Raw genomic sequence first — 10,984 nt, 5'->3', positions numbered from 1 at the left:
AAGGCAACGTCGTGGTTTCGACTTTTCACCATCGTGGTTTTGACTTTTCCCCACCGTTGTTTCTGCTTTTCAATCTCGTGGATCATACTTTACAACGTCGTGGTTACAACTTTTCATTATAGTGGTTTCGACTTTTCACCATCATGGTTTCGACTTTTCACCATCGTTGTTTCTACTTTACAACATCATGGTTCCTACTTTACAACGTCATGGTTACGAGTTTTCAACTTTTCGATTTCGACTCTTCATCATCGTCATGTCGCTGTTTCGACTTTTTAACATCGTGGTTTGGTTCTTTCGATTTTTCACCATCGTCGTTTCGAGCATTATATTATATTTAAGCAACAATTACATTCAAGAAATAATGATGAAAAACCGAAAGCACGATGATGAAATGTAGAAAAAGGTATAACAACTACATTAGATCTCCTTGTTTGAGAGTATATGTCGAGTTGACAAGCTACATTGCAAAGAATGATCAAACCTTCCGTCATGAAAGACAAGCCATTAGAACAAATATAGAGGCGTTCTATTTTACTGTCAGTTAAGCCTCAACGTTCATTCGTTTCCTGTTTTATCATATAATACCCGGGAGGGCTATAATTTATGAACGAATGCGTAAATTAATTCAATACAGTAACTGTAATAAAAGAGTGATTAAAAGAAAATCGTTTCGCCTTTTTATTAATTGAAGTATGCGGTATGCAAGATCAAAAATCTGTCAGCAGTTGAAGTTGCGGATGAGAATATCTGAGTCACGAGATAACTATTTTGCGTTAACTCGGCAAAGCCTTTTTACCGCCTTAAAGGTTACCCTCGAGAAAAAAATATTTCTTTCAGCACCTGCAACCGGTGTAAGATACTTAAATTCCTTATTACAAAATTATCTTTTTTTAATTATATCTGTATGACAGTATTACACTCGACAGCTTCCGTATGTTTCCGTATTCTCCGTTTGTGATGTCGTTTTGGAAAACTGTGTACGCTTTGAGCTTGATATGTGTCCGAAGAATGCCGAATTGCCCGATGAGAATACGATATCTCACGGAAATTACCGAGCGTTCTAAATGGTCAACTATCTTATGAGAGAGATTTAATGTAGTGAACTTTTTACAGATTTTGTTGTTGTTATTGTTGTCCAAAAGAAATGTTTGAAAAAAAAAAGATACGAATATGAGTTTGCTGGCTGACCTCCCTCTAAAAATCGCTCCTTCACATGTGGAAGTGTTATCATATATTTTCGCATGCCATAGATTATTGTTTAGCAGATCTTTGTATGCCGAGTTAGGATACCAGAGTATCTCTTTAAATTTAGTTTTAAACAAAACGATCCAAGTCGTAGTGAAGCGTGCACCCCGGAAGACATTTAGGTCTGGAAATGACATGCTTTAAATCAGAAAAAAGATATAGCTGGTCCCTTTGTTTATCCATGCATGTTTTGTAAGATTTGGATCAAAACGATTCTAGTTCCAAAAGATTAAATCTTATCACACAATTCAAAATGATAGTATTCAATACCTGAATTACGAACAGCATTACAAATAAACCAGACTTATTTGAAAACAAGAAGTAAAATACTCGTTGTTAATTTAACCTTGATATATGAATGAACATGTTTAAAGGGAAATTGTAATGATGTTACAACTTCTTAAAATATTGCATGTTATCCACCTTGGTTATAAACCAATTCTTTTTATATTAAAGTAAAATAAATTGTCACACAAGACCCTTTTTGCGCTACATCCAACCTGTTTTCGAATGTTTTGTGACAAGTAAATAAAATACTTAGTACTCGTTTGCTTTTATGTTTTATATAGTACATTTAATGGATGTAAAAAAAAAAAGAAAAAAAAAAAAGACTGATATAAAGATGATGATGAAAAGGTAAGATGCCTCATTTTTTTTTTATATTTCAAGGAAAAGCTGATCTCGTTTAATCACATATAAAACTATATTACACTTGTCAGTGTGAATACGCCAAAGTGTACTGTTTCTTGACGCTGATCGCGGACTACGAGGAAGAATATAACCTTTGAAATATTAATATATAAAATTTATACTTCCTTCCATATCATATTTGCATGCTCTAGTTGTGTGTGTGTTCGGGTTTAACGTCTTTTTCAACATTTTTAACGTTCTAGTTAATGTTTAAATTCAATAAAGAATAAGTATCGTTTTTATTTTTTCCCATAATTCTAAGCGTCATACCATGCATACCTGGTCTGATAGTGACAAGAAATCTCCAATGCACGATTTTGATTAACGATTAAATCTAAGCAATCTGCAGTATTTGTTTTTGTTTTTTTTTCTTCAATTTTTGAACGGTAATATGTCTAACAACAGTAAGTCTCGAATTATAATATTTTATTTTAAGTGCAGAAAATACATAGAAAATAAAATAAACTTTCTTGACGCTTCGTGTCACTTCTTGCCGCTTGGTTTCTTCTTGTCGCTTTTTAGCAAGACCGCAAAAAAGACATTCAGTTTGCGACTTTAGAAATTTAAAAGTTTATAAGAATATGTGAATGTCATGGTAAAAACTTGGTACGTGATAAATGTCATTCGGAATAAACTGTTTGAATGTCGAGTAAAATACCTGGAACATATGCAATATCACTAGGTGGAAATCACATGATCAAAATAATCTCTAAACAAAAGTTATATTTTGAAAAACGTTAATAAAATTCCTACCATTATAAAATATGAAATTTAAACATAGCGTAACAACAACAACAACAACAACAACAATAATAATAATAATTAGAAAACGTAATAGAACTATTTATAGGGTTTTTTTTTCAACAAAGCCACCCTGACGTCACACATTATGACATTATGATGCGACTCACGAGGCTTTGCAGGGACAAACTGAATTTAATTTAGTTAAAAACATTAAAAATGCACAAAATAAATAGAAAAATTAATTGTTTCAGCGTAAGATAGAAATATATTTCACCCGTGAACACCATAATTTACATTTTCAAAATATTGCATTATAGTGTTCACTCGATGAAATATATTTCGATCTCACACTAAAACAAACAAATATATGGTTATGTACGCCAGGCGAGGCAATTCTCATAACTCTAATTTGAATCTCGACAGAATAATGTCTAATTTTAACTCGGAATTTTTGGTTAAAATTTTTGATTGTCAAATGTTTATATGTTACTATCTAAGCGTTAGACTTGAACCTTAAGATATTTGTTTACTATCAAAGTCTACACCAGGAGAAACAATACACATAACTCTGGTTTGAATTTTGACAGATTTATGTCCCTTTTTAAAGCTAGAATTAGTTAATTGGCTAAAGAATTGGTCAAAAATTTTAAAAAGTTTCTACTGGTTAAGCTCTAATTCCAAAACTGAGGAAAGTTGAGCTTGCTGTCTTATTGACAGCCCTTGTTATAACATCTATATAGAAGAATACATATACGTAGAAGAACAACCATTGTATCATACAAATTATATGATCTCAAAACTTTCAACATAGACTCATAAGTGTCTCATAAGCCTTATTTGGCTTGGTGTATAACAAATGATGTGGTCCTTTTAGTTTTAACTATGTGCGCCGAACTGTGTATATACTGTTCGCATAAACTATATAACAAATGATGTGGTTCTTTTAGTATATATATATATATGCCGAACTGTGTATATACTGTTCGCATAAGCCATAGTTATCTGGCTGGGTGTAAAAAAGATGTGGTTCTTTTAGTTTTAACTATATATGCTGAAAAATGTATATACTGTTTGTATAGTTATACATGTGACAATCTAATAAACAATAAAATTGGAACTGAAATTGAATATCCTCTATAACAATGTTTTAAAAGAATTATCATGCGTCACAAAGATTATACATGACAATTAAGATATACAAAAAAGAAAGTCTGTCCCATAAAATAATAAATAGTTCCAGACATGAATAATAAGATAATGCAGTTACTAAGTTATTATTGGAAACATCAATTCAATAAAATTCTTGTTATCACAAGTAATTAATTACTAAAAACTTTTTAAATATGACTAATGATAACTGTTAAATTATTATGTAGTTGACGATATCCTGTAATTACAAACACTACGGAAAATAAGAAGCCTCTGATTCTTTTTAAAGTGTTCCAGATAATCAGAAGGTGATTGTGATTGAAATTTATACAGTTTTAGGATACATCTATATTCACATATGACTGCTGTTTTTGTCACATTTTCGGGGATGTTTTAACAGGACAGAAAACGTGTGTTAACAGAGAGATTGTCGCGCTCACGTGCTGTTAAAACACCCTTCTATAGATGCGCCTTCCTTGACAAAGTGTAATCTTAGTACGGCTCCAAAACGGATAATTCAAAGGAAATGACGTCCGCGTGAGAAAAAAAGACAATGTAGACATTGCCGCGCATTTCATGGACTTTGTATATCAATTTTATTGACGTTGAAGGACAATGTAATAATTTACTTCATTTTTACGTGATTTATACTAGATAAGCGTTAGCGCATGATCTTTTCGTGTTAAAACATCTTCAGTATTCCTCGGGAATCATATGGAGAAGTTGTGAAGCAGTACTTTGTGCAAAGCCCGTCCTTAGACTTAAGCCAGTCCTTGTGCAGAACAAAGCCCATCTAGTGCAGTCCGTCCTTCTGCAGAATAAAATAAATAAGTAAAAAAAAACGGTACGAGAACTGTACCTTGTGCCATTGAAAAACTTGTCATTGAATATTGTTGAAACATTTCAATAATCCAGATAAAAATCTACGCTTAGTACTCAATAAAATGAACGTTTTACAACGCCGTGTATATGGACATGACGATATTGTTCATTTTGAATTCTCCTACGACTATGTTTTTGATAAATATTCAGGGAACTTATTATTTCCAAGTATGATTCATGCTGGTATAGGTAATTTTCGTACATCAATGCTTATTCCATCGATCCATCGCGCGTGTATAAGACAACTTAAAACATTATAGAACAGCCTGCACGTGACTCATGTTCTAAAACTTCAGGCCAGGACAGGAAACTGGCAGAAGTTGGAACATCCTTGCCGGAAGTGCAGTAAGCCCGTTCTCGTGACGCAGACCAAATCTAAATTGGCAGCAGGAACTTTAGAAAACGTATGTAGTATGTTCTTAATTATTTCAATTGATAATTATAGTTTTATATATCGGTCTTCTTAAAAAGTAGGACCAAATATCAGATGAGGTAATATAAGAAAATGAGTATATAATTATGCTTTCAATTATTACCGTTCGGTTCCTTTTATATGTCTTTCTTGCTAATAGTGTTTCTTCTTTTTTTTTCAATATTTGATAAAATTTAAACTTCAAAGTCAATAGACGTATCCCTTGTCTAAATTAGATCAAATGAATAAAAATATATGACTGGTTGTTGTTTTAAGTTGTTGCAGAAAACACCGATGACTGTGTGCGTTTAACATCAGAAGACGTATGTTTGAACCGTTCAAATGCCACAGTTAAGGTAGTTCTGCACGGAAGTGATGGCATAACGTCATTTATCCGGAAAACGTAGAATAAAGCCTGGATTTGGCGTACGGAAATGAGAATCATTTTATGAATTAATCGCAACCTGTTAGTGAATTTAATACAATGACATTGCTGCAAAAGAAAGTGAAACTTTGCTCTAAACAGTGAAGTTTAGATTTAGTGTCATCATACTTATTACAACGAATGTCATACTTTGCAAAATTTACGGGAAGCCGATGTGTCGGTGACATCATTCACCGCGTTTTCGCACTATTTTTTTACACTTACTTACTGTTTTAAACGCTGTTCTTTGGTCTTTTTCAGTTGCATAATATACAGTTGTCATTACGAAAAAGAAGTAAATCATGTTGGCGCTGTTCTCAAATTTCTTTGACTGATTCGGGGCGCTCGAATGTTCATGAAGACACCCAGTCTGCGGTGTGTACATAAACAGGAACCGGTAACATCGAAACAAAATGCCTCAATATCAATGGTTATTATATTTTATATCAGTAAACTGACAGTTGAACATTGTGTACAGTAATGTACATAATTTATATGCTCTTCTAATGTACATAATTTATATGCTCTCCAAGTTTCACATAAAACAACTTTTTTTTCTACTCTTGATTTTTAGTAAGTTCTAACATCATCGTGCCGCGTGTACAGATATAGTTGTTTCGTAAAAAGCGTCCAGCTACAGTTCTAATATCTGGGCCGTTGGTTCGAGTTGTTTTTTATTTATTTTTTTGACAATACATTTTTTTTTTACCTTTTTTTCTTTTTCGTCTGTTTACTAAATACTTGGGAAAATTATCACACTTATCTTGATTTATTGTTAATTTATTGAAACAAATATTAAATACTATTGAACATTTTCTATGTACATGTCAGTAAACCTTTATGCAAATACCGACTTAAATCTTCAGGACCGGACATGGTCCAGTGGTTATTCATTCATTCAACAGACAATTCAAGGAATTGGCGTCACTAAAATTAACATGAGACGTAAACAAAGTACGATCATTCTAACACGATCCGAAGCGAAATCGCTTATATAGCTGTCCCATATAGCTGTTCCACCTTACGATTGTAACATGACTGCATATGGGACCGTTGTATGCCGACTAAATACTCGACTTGCTCAGTGCTTAGCAGTAGTAAAAAGTACATCAAATATTCTGAAACAAAAAGTTTCTAACTGTTGAATTTATTTGTTTACATTTTTAACGTAAGAAAATGTTTCAGCCAGTTTACACAGTACCGGTAAGTTTCAACTTCAACATCAGTGCATCTGTATCTGTCGTGTACGTAGTTTACAATTTCTGCGTTGTAGGTACCACAAATGTCAAATTGACTTTATTATGACAGTAAATTAATTATAATTCATAGTGTTTACATGTTTATATGCTGCAATGTTCAGATGTGTATGTTGCTTGTTTCTGTGACACCGTTCCACTGGTTTGCTATATTCAAATTTGTTATTTCAATTAACAAATAATCGCGTAAAATAACGAAATCGCCAGAAAATATTAGTGAAAATTGTTTATTGCCAGGTCAACACATGCATACAATACAGGTATTGAAAACAAAATAATCGAAAATTTTTTATATATATATACTCGACAGAAAAGTTCTGCAGCAAAACATGTTTTATGTTGTAACGTTTTTATTACTAAACGCACGGACAAAATCATACATCAAATAATTTTGTGATATGTTCGGCGTTGCATCTTCTTTCGATGAATTATGAATGCATCGATTAACTTTCCGAAGTTTTTTTTATATTTATAAAACAATAGGCTATACTGATATCCGATAATACAGTACCATAATACAGATCAAACTTGATTATCAAAAGGAAGAATTGATTTTGTAGTGGTGTAAATCATGTAACTCTTGTTCGTTTATATTGGTTTGATAAATGAATTGTTGCGGATGCTGAGTTTCGTGGCGGATTTTGGAAGGTTGATGTGTGGGAGGGGGGATGATCTTCTGGAACAATTAATGCTGAACGACAGACTTGTCACATTCCTGTTTTGTTTTATTTTAGGTTAAAACGATATATTTGACTGAGGTCTCAAGGGCCTAGAATGCTCGAAAAAATCGTTCTACTTTGTGTCCGTGGTTACTGCGGTATCTACAACATATAGTTACAAAAACTGAAAGAAACTCTGAATGCATACCCAGAACTTTCATAAGAATTCATGGATAAACATGACCAGATACAAATGCAATTTAATCTTAAGCGGGTAAGTATTTTATAAATGTTAACAATCACATTCATCATTACCACGGAGATATCAATTCAAATCATTGTTCCGAACTTTCAGATACACTTTGGAATTTGTTTTGCGTTTTGAAATAAAAAAGATACCTTTGAGATCAAATATAAATTTATCATGCTCACTATCGTGCAAATTTTATAATAAATCGCTTCTATTAACAGAAATTGTCTGTCATTACATAACAGGGAACTCTGACTGAAAGGAGGAAGACGTCAAAAATGGTTGACGAGACCTAAAGGGTACGTCAAAAGAGGATTCATAGGCAGTCAAAAAGACGTAAAAGATGATACAGAGGGTTCGATCAACTGTACACCATTAAATTTCAAGTTACAACAGGTATTACCACCTGTGTCCTGAACAATTTCAGAAGTAATTATTGACTTTGTGTGTTTTACTGACAATGCCTCTGAATACAGTAACGGTATTAAAAAGAACAAACTTAATTTGATAATACATTACATGTATTAACATCCCAGAAATTATTAACATTATCCCACCAAACAAGTTTAATAGTAAAACATTTCGTGATTTTGATAATATATTTAGGAGAAAATTGTTAACAAAAATACATAGGTTTTTTTTTTTTTTTAAAGTATATCAATATGAACAGCAGTTTGATATTAAGGTAGTTCTGCCCGTTTCAATAAACCGGAAGTGATGGCTTAACGTCATTTATAAAAACAGTAGAATAGTAGAATAAAGCCTGGACTGAGTTTGGTGTACTAAAATGAAAATGGCAGACTGTAAGTAAATTATTTCAGTATCACTGTCAATATCTTTTTTATAGTTAAAATATGATATTAAAATATTTGACACGTTAAATAATTCAAAATAATGCCTTATAATTAGCGTGAATGTGGGGTTCATTTTAATCATGGTCAAATATCTGAAAATTAAGCACACGGACCTATATTGAATGTATATACCTTATTTACTCTAAGACATTCTGTGAGCCATAAGATCGTGTTTTAGTTCGCACTACCTGATATTTTGTGTACAATGTGCAAGGTTATGGGCACTTTGTATAAGGAGAGGTGCGCAGTACTTGAGGTTTGGTGCGCACTTTCTGGTTTGGTGCACACTGTGCAAGGTGTGGTGCGCACTTTGCAAGATCTGGTGTGCATAGTTAATTGGTTCAAACTCTCCAGAAGTTGTTTGACTGTTCCATGGTGATGTGACATTGTTCTCCTATCTTTATTTTATTTGCCTTTGTTATTGTATAGTGGGTTAATGTCACGCATACCTAAAGTATGGTTAAGTTTTCTGGAGACCGAGGTTTTGGAATATTGTTTCTTTATGATGGATCTATTTTTCGCTTCATGCAGTTGATGACATGTTGAATGTATGATATCTGAATATTTGACATTTTTAAATTATTAAATGTAAACCAATTGCAGGCACACGTGTAAAAAGGCGAAATCACAACAAACATTTCTGGTCTTAACCTTGGCAGAGTCGCACAACGTCAGCCGATACAAGTAAAAAATGTCGTCTGCTTTATTAAAGAACGCAACGCCAGCCGATACAAGTAAGTGATGTCGTCTGCTTATAAAACGCAACGTCAGCCGATACAAGTAAGTGATGTCGTCTGCTTATAGAACGCAACGTCAACCGATACAAGTAAGTGATTTTATCTGCTTATAGAACGCAACGTCAGTCGATACAAGTAAGTGATGTCGTCTGCTTATAGAACGCAACGTCAGCCGATACAAGTAAGTGATGTCGTCGTCTGCTTATAGAACACAGCGTCAGCCGATACAAGTAAGTGATGTCGTCTGCTTATAGAACACAGCGTCAGCCGATACAAGTAAGTGATGTCGTCTGCTTTTAGAACGCAACGTAAGCCGATACAAGTAAATGATGTCGTCTGCTTATAGAACGCAACGCCAGCCGATACAAGTACGTAATGTCGACTGCTTATAAAACGCAACGTCAGCCGATACAAGTAAGTGATGTCGTCTGCTTATAGAACACAACGTCAGCCGATACAAGTAAGTGATATCGTCTGCTTATAGAACACAACGTCAGCCGATACAAGTAAGGATGACGTCTGCTTTTAGAACACAGCGTCAGCCGATACAAGTAAGTAATGCCGTCTGCTTATAGAACACAACGTCAGCCGATACAAGTAAGTGTTGTCGTCTGCTTTTAGAACACAACGTCAGCCGATACAAGTAAGTGTTGTTGTCTGCTTATAGAATACAAAGTCAGCCGATACAAGCAGCCTAAGTGTTGTCGTCTGCTTTTAGAACACAACAGCAAACACATAAACGTCAAACATTCGTTTAATTTTCATTTCAAACATGTAATTTTGAGACAAATATTATCTTTATTCTCGTATCTTATTATAGTCTGTATTAAGAATTTTTGTTTATAAGACATAAGTCCTAAGACTGTTCAAATTGTATTTAGTTACGTCCGTTTCTTCTCAAAACATAGACCAGTGTTTAGAGCAAAAAGAGATTATCTAGCCATACTACTTGTTGACGAACAGTTCGGGTTTTGAAACCTAATGTTTGAATTTCTCCATCATATTTCAGCCAGTAAGTCAATGGCACAGTCTGTTTCCGCCGGACTATCAGGTCACCCAGGGAAACATCAGAAAGGCCAGCGCCCTGTAGTAATCGTCTGCGTTCTGGGAAGATGGTGATTTCAGCGCCACCTGTAAGAGTGACACAAACATTACAGTCAAACCTCGAGGAAATCGACTATCAACTCCTGAACATTTAGACCCAACAGTTATGTTTTTTGTTGAGTTCTTGATTTTCTTTCATAAGATGTTAGAGGTATTGCTATATTCACTTCTATAACATTTTCTAAAAAAAAAAAACCAAAAAAAAAAACAAACAGTTGCCTACCAAACTGACCTCATTTCTTTGGTCAAGACATGTAACCCTATCATTAACACTGGTATTATTTTTAGCCTGGGACTTCTTTGGATCTTCCTCCACTGTTAAAGCTGGAAAAACAGTTTTCTCAGAGTAAAATGATGATTTAAAAGAATGAATAGCTCACAGTCAAATTGAAGTAATTGCCTTATCATTTCATCCCACAACCAGTTTTATGTCTTCTCTATCTGTTTTTTTTTTAATCAGCTGTATAAAAATTAAGAGTCCTTAAGAAAGATTACTATTTTTTTTCATTTTGATATGTTTGCATTATAACTTATTGAAAACCATATTCTTAGCTTGTCATGTTGTGTCTTTTTAT

General features: G+C 33.6%; 1 long non-coding RNA gene across 1 annotated transcript; it reads left to right on the top strand.

The window, feature by feature from the left end:
* The first annotated feature begins 7,358 nt into the window (after positions 1-7,358).
* On the top strand, positions 7,359-10,422 carry LOC123539760 (uncharacterized). The gene is made up of 4 exons (XR_008367720.1): positions 7,359-7,738; positions 7,960-8,110; positions 9,172-9,302; positions 10,315-10,422. It is a non-coding gene; the product is annotated as an uncharacterized LOC123539760 (long non-coding RNA).
* The last annotated feature ends 562 nt before the right edge of the window (positions 10,423-10,984 follow it).

The sequence above is a fragment of the Mercenaria mercenaria genome, chromosome 16 (genome assembly GCF_021730395.1).
Source record: "Mercenaria mercenaria strain notata chromosome 16, MADL_Memer_1, whole genome shotgun sequence".
NCBI lineage: Eukaryota > Metazoa > Mollusca > Bivalvia > Venerida > Veneridae > Mercenaria > Mercenaria mercenaria.
Note: the sequence above shows the minus strand (reverse complement) of the source record. Positions and strands in the feature narration are given on the sequence as shown.